Genomic DNA, 22627 nt, shown 5'->3' on the forward strand with positions numbered 1-22627 from the left:
GCAATAACAGCTCATCACTGGGGTCAGAGAAACTGAACCTGTGGTGGATGTTCTGTACAGTTTCCACACAAAAAAGGAGTTGTAAACATATGCTGAAGCCGCTTAAACAGCGAACATCAACGCACCACTGATAGCTCTATCGACATTCAGGACTAAGGCGCACATTTTATGGACTGGTACCTTCTTCGGAGCGCTCAGAAAACCCTGGGACTGTCTCCTATGGACTCAGAGTGAACGGTTGGGCTGAAAGGTAACATGGCGCTGATTCTCGTCACGTCCCTTCCGCTATACACACAGGAGGAATCTCTGTCTCAAGCTCCTTCGCAGCCTGAGGGACTTTCGGATACTATCCCACCTAATGCAATGATAGACTATGTGGCAGTGGCACAGTAGGTGGCACGCCAGATAGCCCCGGACATCCAAAAGACATTAGGGGACACAATTCATTCCTCCCTTAACCGCATACATGCGGAATTGGTGCAGAAAAACACCAGAAATTACAAGTTAAAAAAGCGTATAACACTGCTTGTGGAAGAAAATTAGTGCTTACAGACTCAGCTTAAATTTGTCCTGACTAACACTAACCAGGAGAAAAGGATGCTAGGAGAAAAAGATATAGAAAATCGCTCCAGGCGGAACAACTTGATAATAGTGGGCTTAAAAGGATTGGTCACCACTTCCTTACCTACATCGCTTGTGTGAACGTGACCTACCGGATGCCCTAGGATTACAACACCTGTGTAGAGTAGAAAGGGCGCACAGAGTGGGCCCGGACCCGAGAAATCAACCCATATCGGCTGATAATTGTTTAGAATGGCCTAGACAGGTCATTATGAAGCTTCTTGATTACAACGATAAAGTGTCTCTTGTGAGAGCTTATCGATGCAAATCTCGACCCCTGGAATTCAGGGGTATGAAGGTGCTACTTTTCGAAGATTATTCGATGGATGTCGCCAAACGTAGATGAGCCTTTAATAAGAGCTACTTCGCTTTATTCCAAGCTCAGAAAAGGTTCAATCGACAAATATTCGGCTACTTTGATGGTGTTCCAGATGGATGGTCAAGCCACTGCTTACACTTCAGTGAGAGAAGCTGAAGAAGCACTCCTGGATTCCTGTTTGGGACAGACGCAATCTTCAGGACGGAGGCCAGACCTGGCCAGGGACCTCAATTTCCTCATCTAGGAGAATCCAAAGCAAAAGATCACTGCAGAGAGCTGGCACCCCTAAACCACAGCGCCGCCCCAGAGATCACACCAGATCCTTTTCTCTGGACTGACCGGCAAAGATTTAAGCCATGGAGGACTGCCTAAGTGGACACTGTATGCTGGTAAAAAGATTGTAATATGAGCCATTTTGGTGAATTTTCTTTTTTCAGAATGTATGCTCTTTTTCTATATATTGTATGATAGAATTCCATGTATGGTTGTGCACTAATGGCACAGTTTTCCACTGTCATTATCCTAATTATCCGCTCATATGGGCCACTTGCTATTTTAACGCCATACATGTCGGAAAGGGAGGGGAGGGAGCAAAATGTTTTACATGGCAGAAAAAAGTGAAGTCCATATCGCCATCAGGTGGATGCTATATGCACCCCTCCCTCAGAGGCGTACTGCTCAACGATTGTTATCTTTGACTGTATTTGTGTTTTCTTGTTCTTGTTCTGTTTGCACTGTTAACACATGGCCTTTCCGAAAGTGTGAATCCAACTTCCCTAACCGACCAGACTTGTTATAGAATGGTTACATCCTGATGCCAGGGAATTCACTTACTATTCCCATGCCCATCAATTGTGGTCTCGCATAGATTACTTCCTAGTGAGTGAGACCTTCACATGCTGCCTGATAGAGGTATCGATTGAAGATTTGGTTTTATCTGCGCACTCTCCGGTTCTGATCACCTTTGCTGATACTATACCTAAGGGAAAGGATTATATACCTGTATGGCGATTTTCTTCCTTTCAAACGAAGGACGAAGGTTTTCTTCAAAAACTCCAGGGGTGGTGAATAGAATTTGAGGGGGACAATGGGATTCACCGCTCTGATCCGGCTTTATATTGTGTCACGGCCAAGGCAGTGCTTAGATGAAAAATTATGCACTATATGTCTGCCCTTAAACGAAAGACTGCTGAGGGATATCATACCGCCAGCTCTCTTTCGTGCTCTACATATACGGCATTTTTACAGTCTCCAACGAGAGTTGGGGGGATGAATGGAAGGAGGCAAATGCTCAGTTCGAACTCTGGATGGAAAAAATGGAAAACATAAAAATTCCAATTTAAAGCTGATATCTTTAGATATAGTAATAAAGCCGGAAAACTTTTAGCACATCTGTCGAGGGGCAAACACACTCCGACACATATACTGGCCCTTAGAGACAAATATGGGGTATCCACATCAGATCCCAAAAAGATAAACAACATACTCCGTAACTTTTATCAGGCTCTATATGCTAATACCCCTATTGACACAAAGGCAGGGAATTCTTGGAGAAAATACAATTACCTAGACTTTCCCAGGGACAATATGAGCTGTTGAATGCAGATGTCACTGCTGAGGAAATACAGAGAACGATTAGAACCCTTCCTAGTGCTAAAGCCCTGGACCAGATGGGTACGCTGGTGAATTTTATAAGGCCATGCGAGACATCAGGCCTTTATTGTCGGAATATTATAATACCCTGCTCCGGTCCCTTAGATCCAGGATCATATCAGCCAATATCGTTGATAGACCGAGATCAAAAACTTATGTCAAAAACATTGGCGGACCGTCTAGCTCCATACCTACCTGATTTAGTGGGGAGCTCCCAGGTGGGTGGGACTGGAAGCAGTGCATCGCTACAGGACCTCTCTTCTGGACCAAATCCCCTCCAATGTACTAAATAAAAGGTTCTTCCTCTTACTTTTTTGGTGTCCAGGATCTCCTTAACCTCAAATGCTGGGGGCAACTGTAGGGCTAAGAGTCTTAGAGTAGCGGTCCAGGACCACAGGTTTCAAGAGAGAAACGTGAAAGGAGTTGGGGATCCGGAGGGTCGTGGGCAGCCGAAGCTTATAAGAGACCGGGTTGATCCGCTGCAGGATCTCAAAGGGTCAGAGGAACCTGGGAGAGAATTTGCATGACAGCACCCTCAGTCGGATATTTCTTGAGGCCAGCCAGACCTTGGTACCCGGAAGAAATAGAGGGGGCTCTCTTCTCCTTGTATCTGCCTTTCGCTTCATGTGGTCGACTGCCTGCAGAATAGAGGACCGGGTTTGCTGCCAGATCCGTAAAAAGTCCCGGAATGCAGAGTCAGCTGCAGGCACCTGGGACGCAGCAGACACAGGGAAAGGAATATGAGGCTGTTGGCCATAAACTATGAAGAATGGTGTAGAGGTGGTGGACTCACTTGTGTGGTTGTTATAGGAGAACTCGGCCCAAGGAAGAAGCTGCACCCAGTCATCATGCTGCCTGGAGATGAAGTGTCGTAAGTAGTTCTCCATGATCTGATTCATCCTCTCAACTTGGTCATTGGACTGGTGGTGGTAGGCTGAGGAAAAGTCCAACTTTATATTGAGGAGTTTATAGAGGGCCCTCCAGAACTTTGAGGTGAACTGAACCCCCCGATCAGACACGATATGTAGAGGTAGGCCGTGCAGGCGAAATATGTGTTGGATGAAGAGGTTGGCCAGTCGAAAAGCAGAAAGTAGGTCGGTCAGCGGAAAATGAGCTATCTTTGAGAATCGGTCCAGCACCACCCAGACTGTACTGCATCCAGCAGAGGGGAGCAGATCCGTGACGAAGTCCATTGCAATATGCTGCCATGAAGCATTAAGCACAGGCAGCGACTGGAGCAGGCCAGCTGGTTTGGCAACTTTGTTTGCTGCGCACACTGTGCAGGAAGAGACAAAGCCCATAATGTATTTGGGTAGCGTGGGCCACCAGAACTGACGTGCAATCAGGTCTCGGGTTTTACGGATACCCGCATGACCTGCTAGTTTAGAGTTATGTCCCCAGCGGTGGATTCTTCTTCTGTCTGCCAGACGCACAAAGGTCCTCCCCGTAGGGATGTTTCTAACTTGCAGAGGGTTGACAGAAATGATGCAGGATGGGTCAATTATATTTTGTGGAGGCTCCACGGTGTCCTCTATCTCGAACAACCTGGACAAGGCATCGGCCCTCACATTCTTGTCGGCAGGACGATAGCAGAGCTCAAACTGGAACCGGGCAAAGAACAGCGACCACCTGGCTTGACGGGGGTTCAGCTGTTGGGCCGTCTTCCATTCATCACCCCGGCGAATCCGGATTAGGTTGTAAGCCCCATGCAGGTCTAGTTTAGAGAAAAATTTGGCTCCTCGTATGTGATCAAACAGTTCTGAAATTAATGGCAACAGATATCTGTTTTTTACCGTGATCTGGTTGAGACCCCGTTAGTCGATGCAGGTGTCGAAGAGATCTGTCCTTCTTCTTGACAAAGAAGAAGCCGGCCACGGGGAGGAGGATTACCGTATGAAACCCCTCTCCAAATTCTCCTTAATATAGGTGGACATATACTGAGTCTCTGGCAAGGAGAGAGGGTATACCCTTCCACGTGGAAGGGACGCATCAGGAACCAGTTCAATAGGGCAGTCATACGCCCGGTGTGGGGGCAGCGACTCCGCCTCCCCCTTGCTAAAGACATCCGCAAACTGAGAGTAGTGAGAAGGCAATCCTGCCAATGACCGAGACTGGGGAGACTGAGCCGGATGGATCTGACCCAGGCAACAGTTGAGGCTCTCGGAACCCCACTGGAGAACCTCTCCAGAATTCCAGTCCAGAACTGGGGCATGTAGTCGGAGCCAGGGCAGACGCAACAGCACCGGGTTGACATCCCTGGGCAGGATAAAAAATGAGATGAACTCGGAATGAAGGGCTCCCACTTGGAGCTTCAGTGGTTTGGTCACATTTACCATCGGGTCTGACAGAGGCAGTCCATTCACTGAGGCAATAATCAAAGGCCTCTCCAGAGAGGTTGTGGGCAACTGGAAAAGATCCACCAGGTCTCTCCGAATGAAGGTAGCTGTGGATCCAGAGTCCAGATAGGCAGAGACCCGGTGCGTTTTCTCGCCGAACACTATGGTCATGGGGATGGACAACTTGGAAAAAAGTCCCTCCTCCCCAAAGTTGTCTCTCCAACCAACCCTAGGTTCTGGGGCTTTTGGGGGCACAGACGCACAAAATTGTCTCCGAGGCCACAATACAGACAGAGTCCCAAGGTGCGTCTGCGTTGCCTCTCCTGGAAAGAGAGATTTGATATGGTCCGTCTTCAAAGACTCCTTAGGTGGGTTGCTGAAATGTGAGAGCCGGACTAGGGAGTCCTCTCCCCCGACGAGCCTCTCGGAATCGTTCTTGGATCCTTTTGTCAATCCGGGCGGCAAGAAGAATGAGATCGTTCAGGGTAGATGGCAGATCTCGGGTGGCAAGTTCGTCCTTAATCATGGGGGACAGTCCCTGCCAAAATGTTGCACCTAAGACCTCGTTGTTCCATAACAACTCTCCCGCTAGGGTGCGGAAGTGAATGGCGTACTCGCCCACGAAAGTGTCTCCCTTGTGAAGGTTTAGCAAGGAGGCTCAGGTTCCTCAAATATCATACGAAATGTCTGTCGGGTCTCTGGTCTTTCTCGTTCCCAGATAGTGTTCGCCCATGCTAGGGCCCTGTTAGTGAGGAGAGAGACGATGAAAGTGACCCTTGCGCCGTCAGTGGAAAATTCTTTGGCATACAGGCTGAAGTGGAGCTGGCACTGGTTGAGAAATCCCCTGCAGGTCCTCGCGTCTCCCTCATAGAGATGAGGAAGTGGCAGAGAAAATCAGGGGGGGTCAGCACTGCCTGGAGGTGTAGTCGGAGGATCCATACTGCCAGGAGGTGTAGTAGGAGGAACAGCAGAGGCAATAGGAGCAGGTGCAAGGAGAACTGCAGCTTGCGCATCCATTCGCTCTCTAATGGAGTTCACCGACTGGAGGAGTTGGTCCAGTCGTAATTGGCAGACTAGCATATCCGACTGCATGGCTTGTGATGTCGTCACGGTCTTGAGTTGACCAGCGGGGTCCATGGCCTGATCGTACTGTCACGATCTGTGGCTATGTGGACCCACTGGGCCGTACCGCCGTAGCGGTATAGCAGCTGGCCAAACAAGGTACAAAGTCAATGTCTATTGTTCGGATAAAGGTACTTGTGGCAATTCAGACAGTAGTGATGGTTTACGCTCGGATGGAACTCTGGCAGCAGGCAGACAACAGGTGCGGAGAAACACAGCGGGTGTAGTAGGCGACACAACACGACCCCAACTCAGTTTAGCACAGTTACACGGTAGCACGGGAAACGGTACAGGTAGCAGGAACGGGAACACTGGAACTGGAAAACACTCAAGGAACCATTTGCAAGACGGATACGGGTAGATATAAACACGCTCAGGCAATGCAGGGAGGGGCATAGCCCTTCTTATAGTCCAGGGTGATCTGGGAGCAATCAGCTCAATCTCACACGTGTGTGCGCTCTGGCTCCTTAACTCTGGACTGAGCTCGCGAGCGCACCCTAGTGGTCATTGCAGAAAAGGATGGCCACATTTGCTGACATCTCTGAAGAGAAGGGCGTCGACAGGATGGGAGGAGTTCGTGGTCAGCGACCACGGACGTTATAATGTCTCTATGGGGTCACCTGGAATTCCCCTCCGAGGGAGGAAGTGGGCGCTGTATCCCCTTGGGTACCTGGTGGAATTAGTTATGCAGGAGATCTTATGCATGTGGAAGACAAGAGATGGTACACCCCATCCGAAATTCAGACTAAACTAAGGTCGTCTGAGGTAAACTTTTTAAAGATACTCCATTCTGCTCTCTATGGTTTCAATATCTTACCCTCCCCATGTTTCACATGTGATACCCCACTTACAAATAAATCTTTGGCATGGTGTGTGGGATTGCATTCATACTCGACAGTATTAGCAGATGATCCAAGCGTATATTTATGATCAATGGAATGTGAGACTCCCTACATCTCCTCAGGTATTATTTCATCAAGTTAGACAAGAAGAAAATCGGCATATGCAGAGATCTCCTCCTCCTCTGATACGCATAGTGCTTGTGGAGGCTCTCCGTTGCCTCTTTTCCAAATTGCTGGAATTAGTCCCATTGTCATTCAAAGAGACTTATCCTCAGCTTTTCTGGGCAAAATAAGTAGCATTCTACTTTTTGCTGTGGAAAAATTTTCGTAGCATAGGAACTGGGTTGTGGAAACCTCATATGCATGGAATGCATATTGTCGTCGGAATCAGTGTCAAATCCAACAAGTGTGAACGTGGCCTTAGGGTGAGTTAAAGAAAAAACTCTGTTAAGATTTTGCTAGGAATTTGCAGGAAATTAACCCTTTGCATTGTAAAGAGTGAAATACAATTCTGCAACATAATAGGCATGCGGTTGATTTCAAAATGAGCAGCATGTCCTAAATTCCATGCAGATTATTTTTTTCTGCTGCATGTGCATGGGGTTTTGAAAACTCCATTCACATAAATAATATTGTAATTTTATAGTGAATTTTCAGCGCACAATCCACACCAAAAATAGGAGACAAATCCACCACGTCTGAAGTGGCCTTATTAAGTCGTCCATGTTCGGTCTGTATGTTAAAAAGTATGTTAAAAAGGTTTTTTTCCATTTCCCTCACGTTTTTTTGCCGCTATTTTTGGAATTGTTGCAAACCACGCAATTTGCGCCGCAATTACTAAAATTGTATAAAAAAAGGGTACAAAACATGAAAAAACAGAGCTGTTAGGTTATATTCTCTCAGTGCGGTCAAATTATGTTTTGTAAAAATTGTGGAAAAAATGGGATTTGACTGCTATGTGTAAATAGACTAAGGCCTTATTCAGATGGCTGTGATCCGTCCCTGATATATGGACCGTGTGTTGGCCGTATTTCCCGGACTGACCACAGTTCAGGGGGCCGGGCTTCTGGCATCATGGTTATCTATGATGCTAGCCGCCACTGCCTCCCCGCGGGTTTTGCCACAATTTTTATATATTCGCAGCAAAACTGCATTATTTTTGCCGGGATTATGAAAATTGTGGGATAAAAAACATGAGGGAATCGAAAAAAAAAAACTTTTTAACATACTGTACTTTATATTATCTTCAAGTGTGGTCAAAAGGAATGTGAAGCAGGATGTAAAGGGGGGAAACACTCACCAGCCTGCAAGGTCCAGTCGGCTGTGTAGAGAAGGACCTGTCTGGTGTGCAGGCTCTCTCAACACGGAGCTTCTGTTTCCATGCAGCATCTTCCTGCTCTGTGAGTCCTCTCAGCGTTAGTTACTTCAGAGTAAGGAATGGCCCCATTACACTGCAGGGTCCGGTCCTTTCTCCAAGTAACTAATGCTGGTGCCCTCACCCAAACATTTAAAGTAGCTGAGAAGCGGATGGGCCCCTTTTTTTCATTATTGTGGCCAGGCCCCTGACGGCAGTACTACCCTGATGGCGGCCCTGCATCCATGTACAGATGCCACATATATGCCAAGTGAGGGAGAAATACTTAAAATCTCAACAGGGAACTTTGTACTGGGCTGTTTATGTCAGGTGGAAAAAATAATAAGTACATATTTGTGTCAGGGAATCACTACTTGATCAATTCCCAGAGTGAAAGTTGATGGAATTGCTATACGAGCAATTCCTAAAAGGCAACTGGAGACTGTCTGGATCAAGCGTACAAGTAAAATAGCTACCTCAAGTCCGTCATTATTCTGGTCAGCAGAGTCTAAGGCTACTCTATGGGTTACACCAGAGCCCACTGCAAGGCAGGTTGGATTTGGCCGCATAGAACCCAGGTTGCTTTTACAGAATAAGGTGTTGGACAGGAGGTGCACTTGCAGGCAATACCAGAACAGATAACCAGAAAGCCAGCGGCGAAAAAAACAAGCAGCGTTCAAACCAGGAGAAACTAAAAGTCGAAATTGCAAAACAGAAGTATACCAGGAGTTGCAGAGGTCGAAACCAGCTGTGAGCTGAATATCGAAATAAGTGAGCAGAGGGTAAATCCAAAGACAAAGCTGAAGTCCAGTTCAAAGAATCAAGTATTCAAGGTAGAAGTATTCAAGGTAATTCAAGGTGTAACCAGGAGCTTGATCAGACACATGCATTCACAAGAAAATCACAAGCAACAAACAAGAAACTGAGCAGACTCAAATACTTTACCCTTGGCCCTGATAGGTTGCCGGCAGAGAAAACAGATTGGCTCTGCATTTCAAACCAGGGCCACCCAGAAGCTTGGCTAGCAGTCATGACATCCTAAAAGTGATGGACGTTTCCTAACAATTTGTTATTGTTGGGAGAATTAGATGATTATTTTAGAAAGTACATTTCACTGGTTATATCAACTACATTAAAGTATGTAGTAAAAGAACCAAGGAAAATTATTTTTTTGTCTAAGGTTTGACAATTTTTCCCCCTATATAATGCAAACATATAAAATAAATAGATAAAGGTTAGATTTTCGTGCTATAAAAATAAATAAATCAGCAGAATGTGAAAAAATAAAAGAATATTGACCGCTAGAATGCATTATTCCAATACTATTTAATGACTATTGGTTCTGAAAGGGTTTTGGACTGCTGATAAATCTCTTGAGTGTTCTTAAGTCTGAAAGGTATCATTATGCACAAAAGAATCATATATATTATATATATATATATATATAATATATATATATATATATATACAGTGAAGGAAACAAGTATTTGATCCCTTGCTGATATTGTACGTTTGCCCACTTTTACCAGTGAGAGATAGATTATATAAAACAAAAAAAAAACAGAAAATAACATAGTCAAAATTATATATATTTATTTGCATTGTGCACAGAGAAATAAGTATTTGATCCCCTACCAACCATTAAGAGTTCAGCCTCCTCCAGACCAGTTACACGCTCCAAATCAACTTGGTGCCTGCATTAAAGACAGCTGTCTTAAATGGTCACCTGTATAAAAGACTCCTGTCCACAGACTCAATTAATCAGTCTGACTCTAACCTCTACAACATGGGCAAGACCAAAGAGCTTTCTAAGGATGTCAGGGACAAGATCATAGACCTGCACAAGGCTGGAATGGGCTACAAAACCATAAGTAAGACGCTGGGTGAGAAGGAGACAACTGTTGGTGCAATAGTAAGAAAATGAAAGACATACAAAATGACTGTCAATCGGCATCGATCTGGGGCTCCATGCAAAATCTCACCTCGTGGGGTATCCTTGATCCTGAGGAAGGTGAGAGCTCAGCCGAAAACTACATGGGGGGAACTTGTTAATGATCTCAAGGCAGCTGGGACCACAGTCACCAAGAAAACCATTGGTAACACATTACGCCGTAATGGATTAAAATCCTGCAGTGCCCGCAAGGTCCCCCTGCTCAAGAAGGCACATGTACAGGCCCGTCTGAAGTTTGCAAATGAACATCTGGATGATTCTGAGAGTGATTGGGAGAAGGTGCTGTAGTCAGATGAGACTAAAATTGAGCTCTTTGGCATTAACTCAACTCGCCGTGTTTGGAGGAAGGGAAATGCTGCCTATGACCAAAAGAACACCGTCCCCATTGTCAAGCATGGAGGTGGAAACATTATGTTTTGGGGGTGTTTCTCTGCTAAGGGCACAGGACTACTTCACCGCATCAATGGGAGAATGGATGGAGCCATGTACCGTCAAATCCTGAGTGACAACCTCCTTCCCTCCACCAGGACATTAAAAATGGCTTGTGGCTGGGTCTTCCAGCACGACAATGACCCGAAACATACAGCCAAAGCAACAAAGGAGTGGCTCAAAAAGAAGCACATTAAGGTCATGGAGTGGCCTAGCCAGTCTCCAGACCTTAATCCCATCGAAAACTTATGGAGGGAGCTGAAGATCCGAGTTGCCAAGCGACAGCCTCAAAATCTTAATGATTTACAGATGATCTGCAAAGAGGAGTGGGCCAAAATTCCATCTAACATTTGTGCAAACCTCATCATCAACTACAAAAAACATCTGACTGCTGTGCTTGCCAACAAGGGTTTTGCCACCAAGTATTAAGTCTTGTTTGCCAAAGGGATCAAATACTTATTTCTCTGTGCACAATGCAAATAAATATATAAAATTTTGACTATGTGATTTTCTGTTTTTTTTTAAATATAATCTATCTCTCACTGGTAAAATTAACCTAGCCTAAAAATTCTAGACTGTTCATGTCTTTGACAGTGGGCAAACTTACAAAATCAGCAAGGGATCAAATACTTGTTTCCCTCACTGTATATGTATATATATATGCAAAAAGTAGAAAAGTTAACACAGCACCAGTACCTCAAGATGGATGAAAAATGCTGGTTTAATCACTTCAAAGTGAGCTTTTGGTGATTAAGGCCTCATTTACACAAGCGTAATATACGCGCGTGCGACGCGCGTGCTTTTCACGCGTGTCGTACGCACCTATATTACTCTATGGGGCAGTGCAAACAATGTGTGATTTTTGCGCAGCGCGAGTGCGTTGCGTAAAACTCATGACATGTTCTATAATCGTGCGTTTTTCGCGCATCACGCACCAATTGAAGTCAATGGGTGCGTGAAAACCACGAAGGTCGCACGGAAGCACTTCCGTGCGAACTGCGTAATTCGCGCAAGAGCTGTCAAACTGAATGTAAACAGAAAAGCACCACGTGCTTTTCTGTTTACAAACATCCGAACGGAGTGTCTTAGAGATGAGCGAACCGAACTTCACCGGGTTCGGCCGAACTTGCTTTGACCGAACCCGGCAGGAGACAGTCACTGTCCAGGGTGCTGAAAGAGTTAAACTGGTTCAGCACCCTGGACAGTGACTTCCGATCCCAATATACGTGAACGTGTAAAAAAAAAAAAAGTTCTGACTTACCGATAACTCCCGGCTTCTTCCACCAGTCTGACCTCCCGGGATGACAATTCAGTCCAAGTAACAGCTGCAGCCAATCACAAGCCAAGCACAGGCTGCAGCGGTCACATGGACTGCCGCGTCATCCAGGGAGGTGGGGCCAGATGTCAAGAGAGGCGCGTCACCAAGGACGCATCACCAAGGACGCGTCACCAAGGCAACGGCAGGGAAGTTCTCGGTAAGTACGAACCTCTTTTTTTTTAAACAGGTTACTCGATATGGTGATCGGAATTCACTGTCGAGGGTGCTGAAAGAGTTACTGCCGATCAGTTAACTCTTTCAGCACCCTGGACAGTGACTGACGTCGACTAGCCTCATCTCTATGATGGCGGCTGCGCGAAAATCACACAGCCGCGCATCATACACTGATGACACACGGAGCTGTCAAGTGCCTTTTGCGCACGCAAAATGCTGCATTTTTTTGCGTGCGCAAAACGCACACACTCGTGTAAATGAGGCCTAAAACAGCATTTTTTTTCATTCATCTTGAAGTACTGGTGTTTTTTCTACTTTTTGCCTCTATCCATTTCAAGTCAAGGATCTGATTCATCCCTTGCGGAAAAATGCACATGGCCTGATTTACAGTGTTTTGAGGAATGCTGTGTTTGCTTTTTTAGAATTGCGTGTGTGTGTATGTATATATATAAATATATTTACATATTTTTGGTTTTTCAAATCAAGCACTGTGTATTTGTAATTTCAAACAACATGTCATACAGTGTTACAAGCAGCATACAGTATACATTCTCCAGTATAACAACCCGATGCAAACTTACAGTGTTTAACCCCCCCCTCCCCAAATACGTTCTGCAGATGTGTAGTTAGGTTTACCTTTACCCGGGGCAAAGATTCCTATATGAAACATTTGCTGCCCTCACCACCAATTAGTTGTAACATGACTTTTTTTGTTCATTTACAATAGGAGCATCAATACAAAGGCATGTACCTATCACTTCCCATTCCTAGTTACTTCAATATATTTATATATTTAAGTAAGATTGTGGTTTACTAATTACATTTTACATATAATGTACACAAATAATACCGCTAAATACTGTACACATAAATAACGCCACTATATGTTGTACATATAAATACTCTCACCAGCCATATCCCTTTTGGATCCTCTTCTTAAAACATCAGGCTATATGCTGACAATGTCTTACTTCTTCTTGTAGACCCCACTACTTCTCTGACAGCTGTACAAAAAACATTGAAGAATTTGGTAGTGTTTCTTATTATAAGATTAATGCTTTCAAAGCTCAAGTTTTGAGTTTGGGTAATGACACAAAAACAAAATCCTGCTTAATGTCCAGACTCCCTTACATATGCCAACAATCTAGCATTTCTTATTTAGGAATTAGGAGTCCTAGCTCAGACTTATTGGCTAAGAATTATAATCCACTTTTGTTTAAAATGACTCAACTTGTTCAAAAATTCTCTAAACCGCCTATTTCATGGGCAACAAGAATCGCTATGACCAAAATGATGATATTACCTATCATTTTATATGTGTTCCGTATTGTGGTGATACCTATTCCTAATACATTTACATCTAAACTGACGGTTTTATATGGAATTTGCTTCTCTACCATGACCAGGCCCTGGATCAAGAGAAATATGGGCATCCCTGACTCAAAAAAATATTCATCAGATGCTTTAGATCAATTTACGACTTGGTGGACTTCTCATCCTGATAAGAGATGGGTGGAAATTAAACGAGCTACAGTGCATGACCCTCTTATTTCCCTCTTCCGTTCCCCTGCGCTCCCCCACTCCAACCCTTGCCTTACACTATCTAGCATAATTGCATCCACAGAAGCCTAGCAAAACTATGTTTTAGCAATGCCATCAGTCAATACCTGACTACACTTGGTAACTTACCGTTTTTTTATTTGTACACACTTGTTCCAGGTGTAATTCTCTAATTCGAATTTGGCAGGTCTGAATACTATTAAACAATTATTCTCAAAGTCTTACCTACAATCCTATTAACAGTTGTCTAAAGACTTTGCATTACCAAAGGGCGACTTTTACAAATATTTACAAACCAGACATGGACTTCACAAATAAATCTATAAACGCTCCTTCTTTCCCTCACACTGCATTTAGCTTCTTTGCCTTCACCATGTCTCCCATAAAAGGAACCTCATTATTCTATAATTCATTGGTGCAACCATGTACTCAAACCAAACCCTCATACATTATTAAAGGGGTTTTCCCATCAGAGACATTTATGACATATCCACAGGATATGTCATAAATGTCAGATAGATGCGGGTCCCACACCTATCTTTAGAACGGTGTCCCCTAAATCCTGTTCCAGCTTTTTGTGCTCACGCTGCTTCTCAGCCACTTACTGATTACATCGTCGGGAGTTACGGAAACACTGTAACTCGCTGAGCTACGCTGTTTCCGTAACTAAGAAAAGCTAGAATGGGGTTTAGGGGAACCCGATCTAGAGAGAGGTGCGGGTCCCAGAAGTGGGACCTGCATCTATCTGACATTTATGACCTATCCTGTGGATATCAGAAAAAGCATGGTTGAACAGCAGCACACGTCTCCCAAATTTCAATGAATAGATTCTTTTATTGGTCAAACATCCAGTAAAAAATGGCAACGTTTCGACCCGTCTCAACCATGCTTTTTCTGAGGATTACATTACATCAGACTGGGTCTGTCTGATTTTACAGTGTGAGACCGATCCTGATATCGGGATTTGTGCTCATTCAAATACTTTATTTTTGGATTATATCCTGTGGATATTTCATAAATGTCCCTCATGGGGAAACCCCTTTAAGTGGCAACAAGACCTGGATATATCTGTGACACTTGAAGACTGGTATAGAGCCATTAAAACATTTAAATGTATATCCAACATTGGGAAACGGCTTTTAAAGTAGTTCTCAGATGGTATCTCAAGCTGACACAAATAGCAAGAATTAACCCCTCGTACACTCCTTACTATTGGAGAGACTGCGGATCTCACGGGACATATTTACATATATGGTAGGAATGCCCATTAGTGTATAACTGTTGGAAGACATTGTTCTCCCTTATGTCAGCTGTGACAGGCCTTGACGTACCCCTTGACCCGGCATTGGCGCAATGCATTTTAGGGATGAGTAACTTTCCTTCACTTCTTCACATGCCAATAGGTTATGTAATACTGCCAACTGGTCTAATTATTGCAAGAACATGGAAATCCAACTCTGCCCTAATGCTTACTGAACTCTCACAAATGATACAGGTAGCATATGATATGAAACATTTACTAGCTCCGTTTTCTTCACATTGTCCGGTTTCATAATAATTGGTCTCTTTGGTCTGAGTGCTATAAACACACTAATGCCTTAACCTCACTGACTGTTACAGCTTGCCTTGTTGTCACTAGTCAGTAATGGTGACTCATACAGAGGTGCATTGTCACGTGGTCCAGTGCCTGTTTCTTACTGTTGTAATGAATACATTATGTAACTTTTATTCTGATTTGATTATTGGATGCTGGCTGTGTACTAATATTTCTGTGTACAGTTATACAGATATTTTATTATATTCCCTGGACATATACTACAGGACAATTTTTTTTTTCTTTTTGCTATATCATCTTGTTCTCTCTTTACATCACCCCAAGTGCATTGCTTATACTTTTATTTCTGTGTAGGTACCTGCGTGTACCCTTACTTCTAGTGATACTGTTATTTAAGTTTTTTATGTCTCTACAAAATTTGCAACCTAAATTGAGCCACATTCAGAGATTAATTTCCTGGTGATGCCACCTCATCTTCCCATGTGTCCTTAGAGAGGGGATGCTACGTCCACTTCCCATTTCAGTCTAGTGGGTTTATGGAGGTCCCTTAAATCCCTGGTTAAACGTTTTTTTATACACTATAGATATGAGCCCTTTTTATGGTAGGGTAGCTCACAACATGATCAAGTATCCTCGAAGATGCTTATATCAATCGTTAAGGCCTGGATTTGTGCTGTGTGGCATATGTGAATGAACTGGTAGAAAAAAAAAGAGACAATTACATAGGCCAAACTCCTCTTTAAGACTCTGAAAGGTTATAACTGGTATAAGTACTTAATACCCACCATCCCCACTCATGCAATCTCTGCAGTTGGAAGAGGTAAGGATTATCCCACAAAGGCATACATTTTGAGCAGCCCTCTATATAAAAAAGTATTTTTACAAATCCACCACACTTTATGAATAAGTAAAAGGTCTGGTTTAACCGCAGCCTCTTTTCTGAATTCATGAGACTCAAGGAGCCCCACCCACTAAATAGGAATACATTTTTCATATGAATACCAGTTACTCTCCATCCTCCAAAGTGCTAAAATTGGGTTGCCATATAAAAATTCCAAGCATTTGACAAGGCCTGGCCCCCTTCCCCCTCAGGTAAATGGAGCTTTTACAGATAAATCCTAGTGATCCCTATTTTCAGATCAAGTTCCTAATAAAATGATGCATTCATCTAAACAAGTATGTGGGAATCCATATGGGGGCATTGTGAACTATGTAGAATATTCTCGGCATCAATGTCATCTTAATAAGATTGTCCTATATAGGGACGAGAGGGGCAGTTTAATCCAGACATCAATTTTTTCACTCATTGTCAGCGATGTGGGTTGGAGATTCACAAGGTATCGTCAATTAATTCACTACTATAGGGGTAGAGAGGTGCTCCAGCGGCATTAAAATGCAAATTTCATCCAATTTCTCCAAAACTGGTATGTAATATCCAAAACAATAGTAAGATGTCTGTTTGCCCCAGAAATAATAGTAAGTCATCCACGTAGAGTTCAACCCTCTCTTCTAATTCGCTATATTCAAGCCCTGTCACTTGAGGATGCTGTCTGAGGGCAATCACTAGCGGTTTCACAGCCAGTGCGAACAACAAGGGTCAGAGAGGACATCCCTGCCTTGTCTCCCTGGCCAAAGACCAATAACTTGAAAGTTCGCTATTATATTAGCCTCTATCCTGGCAGTCAGAGATTGATATATCAGTCTAACCCAATGGACAAATTTAGGACCAAAACCAAACTTCTCCAGGAGGGTCCACAGATATCCCTATTAAAATCTGTCAAATGCTTAAGCAACATCTAATGACAAAACCGCTAGGGGTTGTCACAGAGCCTACGGAGGATGGTGTGAACCCACTGTGTCACCAAGAGATTTAACATGGGGCTAAACCGTGGAGCAGAGTCTAAGGGGACCACAGGTATTCACCCTTTAGAGGGATCTGGTCTTTGCTGCTGGGGAACCCAAGGTTGCAACCCCCTGGTGTTGCCAAGGGAGTAGTCTCCCTTAGCAATGGCTGATGTTAACAGTCATAGTACAAAATTAGCAGAGAGAATGCCTAGGGTCAGGGCAGGCGGCAGAGTTTCATCATGGGTAACAAACAAGTGATCAGAGGAGGTGGCAGGCAAGGATAGTAAAAGGTACAGGCAGGGTCAAAGCACAGGAAATCTAACAAACGATAAGGCAGGGTAATTCTAGCTAGCTAAAAATAATCTAATTGCTCAGCCAATGGTGGCCTCGGGAGAATCCTTTTATACCTTGGGAAAGCTGAATATTTTGGCGCACTAGGAAATGCAGGGGGAAAGCTGAGAAGGAGAATGCCGGCCAGCCTGGAGCAATGGAAGGATGCAGAGGCAGCCAAGAGTCAGAGGACACCGAGGAGAGGTAAGTATATGGTGGTTGGGGGGGAACGGTGGCCATTATACTATAGGAATCTGGCAGAGTCAAATCCTTCCCCACTTTGGGCAGTACTACAACCACTGTTTCATAGAGTAACATAGTTACATAGTTGGTACGGCTGAAAAAAGACACATGTCCATCAAGTTCAACCAAGGGATAGGAAAAGGGAAGTAAAAAAAATTCTACACATAAGAGCTTATATTTTTTTGTTCTAGGAAATTATCTAAGCCTTTTTTTAAGCCATCTACTGTCCCTGCTGTGACCAGCTCCTGCGGTAGACTATTCCATAGATTCACAGTTCTCACAGTAAAGAAGGCTTGTCGCCTCTGCAGGTTGAACCTTTTTTTTTTCCAGACGGAGGGAGTGCCCCCTTGTTTTTTGAGGGGGTTTTACATTGAACAGGATTTCACCATATTTTTTGTATGTGCCATTAATATGTTTATATAAGTTAATCATGTCCCCCCTTAGTTGTCTTTTTTCAAGGCTAAATAGGTTTAGTTCTTTTAATCTTTCCTCATAACTTAGATTCTCCATGCCCCTTATTAGATTCGTTGCTCTTCTTTGTATTTTTTCTAACTCCAGGGCATCCTGTCTATGAACTGTAGCCCAGAACTGAACTGCATATTCTAGATGAGGCCTCACCAATACTTTGTAAAGTGGTAATATTACATCCCTGTCCCGCGAGTCAATGCCTCTTTTAATACACGACAATATCTTGCTGGCCTTTGAAGCAGCTGATTGACATTGCATGCTGGAATGGAAAGAATTTTATTTGGCACACTCTTAGAAAGGTAAAGGGAATTTTATTTTTATTTTATTATTTTTTTATCGTGATGCCAGTGGCTATATGTGCAACGTTTCGGTTGTTAGACCGTCATCAGGCACTGAGCCGTACTGGGGACTGTTTTCACGAAGCTGGCGCTTTCTAAATAATGGCGGCTTGCCGCTTTCAATTGCGTTCCTTCAACTGGGTTGGGACCCTATTCTGAGCACCTGAGAAAAACTAATGCTATCTGAACAACTCCACACTGACATTGCATGCTGTTATTTAGTTTATGATTTAGAAGTACACCCAGATCCTTCTCAACAAGTGACTCCCCCAGTGTAGCTCCTCCTAGGACATATGATGCAATCAGTTTGTTGGTACCCAGGTACATAACTTTCCATTTATCTACATTAAACCTCATTTGCCAAGTGGACGCCCAAATACTCAGTTTGTTTAAATCCGCTTGCAATTCATAAACATCTTCCATAGACTGAAAATTACTACATAGCTTGGTGTCGTCTGCAAAAATAGAAATAGTGCTATTAATCCCATCCTACATATCATTACTAAATAAATTGAATAATAGTGGTCCCAGCACCGAACCCTGGGGTACACCACTTATAACCGGGACCAATTCAGAGTAGGAATCATTGACCACAACTCCCTGGATACGGTCCATGAGCTAATTCTCAATCCAATTACAAATGATACTTTCTACTACTCTGATACTAGTCCTTAATTTACTCATTAGACGTTTATGGGGGACAGTGTCAAATGCCTTTGCAAAGTCCAAAAACACTATATCCACTGCGGCCCCTCTGTCTAGGCTTCTGCTCACCTCTCTGGTTGGTTTGACAGCTTCTGTCCTTAGTAAAACCGTGCTGGCTGTCACTTATAATACTGTTTTTGGTCACATAATCCTGTATATAGTCCCTCAATAGCCCCTCAAATATTTTCCACACAATGGATTTTAAGCTTACTGGTCTATAATTACCCGGGGAAGACCTAGAGCCCTTTATGAAAATAGGCACCACATTTGCCCTGTGCCAATCCCTTGGCACTATACCAGTCACTAGAGAATCTCTAAATATTATGAAGAGGGGGACAGAAATAACTGAACTAAGCTCTTAAGAACTCTAGGGTGTAACTCATCTGGTTCCGGGGGCCTTGTGTACATTTACTTTGTTTAATTTAGCTTGGACCATCTCTACATTCATCCAATTCAGTATATCAACTGATGGAGTGACTCTTGCAACCGTCCTCTATCAAAGTTATCTTGATATATGTTAAGCAAATGGGGAAGTAGGTAATCTCCATGCTCATACCTCTATCCCTATGCCATCAACACGCTGGTCCTTGTCATTAGCCATACTTTCTACCACTTTGTTGAATCTCTTCTAGGGTAATTGGCTCCTCCAGGGCTTCCCTCTCCTCTCGACCCAGAGAGGGTAACAAGATGCCTTCTAGATAATTTATCAACTGTTGTGGGGTTTAAGTCAACCTTGAGGAATTGAGTTGAAAATAAAAACTCTCAAAGATATGCAGTATATTAGAAGCCTGTGTAAGCAATTGACCCCTCTCATCCCTCACTTGATGAATATATGTATTGTCACTTTGAGATTGGACCAATCTATCTAAAACCTCTCTGTCACTTCACCATCCTCATAGTATTATTGTTTCATAAAATTATTTTATTATCAGCTTTTTGCAACATATCAGGACCTCAGGGGATGTTGGACTTCCTTGTTTAAAGTGGTAGCCCTGGCAATCTAAAAGGAACAAACGAAGTACAGGAGCTGCGCCTTAGCATAAAAATGTGGGTGCTATCCTCAGGGGAAACTTGACATGAGATCCTAAACAAGTACAACCACAATCCAAAAGAAGAGGCAGCACTCCAGTGGTATAAAAATCCAAAATTTATTCACCCAGCATACAGGCAACGTTTCACCTTCCCATTGAAGGCATTTTCAAGCTATGAATGTGTGTGCTTCAAGCATTTAAATAGTGTGCAAAAGTACAAATTGGCAATGTATGATGCGTGGTGGGTTTTCAATAACGCCGATATCTCGGCGTGTCATGACGGTAATATTATATTACCTTTAACTTTAAAACCTGAACAGGTGTGTTGTTCGTAGCGACTTGTGATGAGTGCAAGCTGTAACTCATAACATGATGATTGACACTTCATTGCACATGTATGTATTTTTTGTGACTATTGCGATATATGCCTATTTTTTATTGAACTACTGATTCACATGTCTTTCACATGATTGTTCTATTAATTACAGTATTTGTATGTTGTACTACTGCATTTCACTTTGCACTTTAAAATTAATCATGTTTGATTATCAAACATTGCCAATTTGTAGTTTTGCACACTATTTAAATGCTTGAAGCACACACATTCATAGCTGAAAATACCTTCAATGGGAAGGTGGAACGTTGCCTGTATGCTGGGTGAATAGATTTTGGATTTTTATACCACTGGAGTGCTGCCTCTTCTTTTGGATTGTGGCAATCTAAAAGGAGTTTAACTTCCATCCCAGTTGCCATATCCGCTGCCCGCTTCCCGAGTCAAGATGCAAAACCACGGCAGAGTGGTCTGACAGCACCTGGGGCAAGTATTCCACACAAGAAACATATAGCATTGCTAGGGAGTTACATAAAATGTGGTCTATAAGAGAAGAGTATTGATTAATGTTTGGCCACTTAGCCCCACCTTCTGTAAAAAATGTATAGAAACATTCCCAATTGAATAATGTGCAATTAACCCCCACATATATTCCATCACTATCCTTAAGTGAATAGTGACATCTAAACAGTATATTCCTATGAATTGGCAAGCACACACCTCTTGAGTATGTTGAGAAAAAAGAGTGGCAACTATTCTCAATTCAGAGTCTATGTAAAGCTGAAGCAGTCTCTTGTGTCATATGTGTCACTTGTAATCGCAGGAGAGCACTTTTTAATCTGCTAAAAACACATTATGCTGTCTAGTGGCCTCCATCATATCTCGATTCTTCCATGACATACAATTTATTCAACCAGCCAGTTAGGAATCAACCTGCAGCCTTTTCCACTTTATCAACATATTCTCTATATCTTACAGATATGGGGTCAGACAAGGTTGTTACACTTCCCACTCCCTCCTCCAATCCATAAACAAAATAAATAATTTGTAATCCTCCCCTCTTCGGCGTGTCATGGAAATTCTCAAGGTCCCAACTAGCTAGAAACAAAAGCAACATTTTCCAACCATCTGAAACTTCCATACCTTTACCGGTTTGTATCTTCATCTTCACCACATCTTCTTGCAGCGAGAGCTCCTGCCACAAGCACCATAATACGTAATTCTCCATATTGGCATAGCTGTTGTTCCTGGCTATCCAGCCAATGTAGGCCATCTCTCAGGTTGTCAAAAAAAGATGTCCCCAGTGCCACCACACGGAGTTTGGCCAGATACAACATGGAGTATTACTAATTTAGGAGACAGAGTCTTCGTTTAATATCTAGAAATTGGAATCGCTTGCATTGTGCATTCATAGAATAATCTGGGAAGAAAGCAATTTGCTCACTATTGATTGTAATATCTTGACGCTTTCTTGCTTTGCGCAATATCAGGTCAAGATCTTTATGATAATGAAGAAGCTTAAAAAACTCTGGCCTCTGCAGTCTGCCAGGGATACCAGGATGAGTAGGCACCCTATGAGCCTGCTCTACCACAAACAAGGGTGTGAGGACATCATTATCAAAAGTGTCCAGTAGCCATGCCTCAAAATATGTATCGGGGTTCGCTCCTTCCACCTTTTCCGGGACCCCACCAGCCCGACATTATTGCAGCACAGCTGATTTTCTAAGCCATTGGTCTTCATCATCAGCACAGTTACTGCCTGAGCATTAGCCTGGACATCTCTTCTCATAAGTGGCATGGCATCCTTCATCTAATTCATGTGTCCTTCAGCTGCCATTGCTCTTTCCGCCACCTTCTGCAGGTTATGCGTTATAATAAAAGTGTGCTATTTCATTTTCGCTATCTGGCAAGTGTGTGTGTCGAGGAAGACATTGAATTGGCTCACCAAGGCAAACAACCCATCACCCACCACATTTTTGTAATGCAGCCCTCCACACTGAAGACTGAGACCGGCCTGCTCCCCCAGTAACATTATCCTCATAATCCATCATTTCACCACTCAGGACCATGAAACTAATCTGCCTGGGAACCGTTCTGAAAAA

General features: G+C 43.4%; 1 protein-coding gene across 5 annotated transcripts in view; it reads left to right on the forward strand.

The window, feature by feature from the left end:
* APBA2 (amyloid beta precursor protein binding family A member 2) overlaps positions 1–22627 on the forward strand; it is a 473299-nt gene that overhangs the window by 274125 nt on the left and 176547 nt on the right. The window lies entirely within an intron of this gene.

This window comes from Rhinoderma darwinii, chromosome 3 (genome assembly GCF_050947455.1).
Source record: "Rhinoderma darwinii isolate aRhiDar2 chromosome 3, aRhiDar2.hap1, whole genome shotgun sequence".
Classification (NCBI taxonomy): domain Eukaryota; kingdom Metazoa; phylum Chordata; class Amphibia; order Anura; family Rhinodermatidae; genus Rhinoderma; species Rhinoderma darwinii.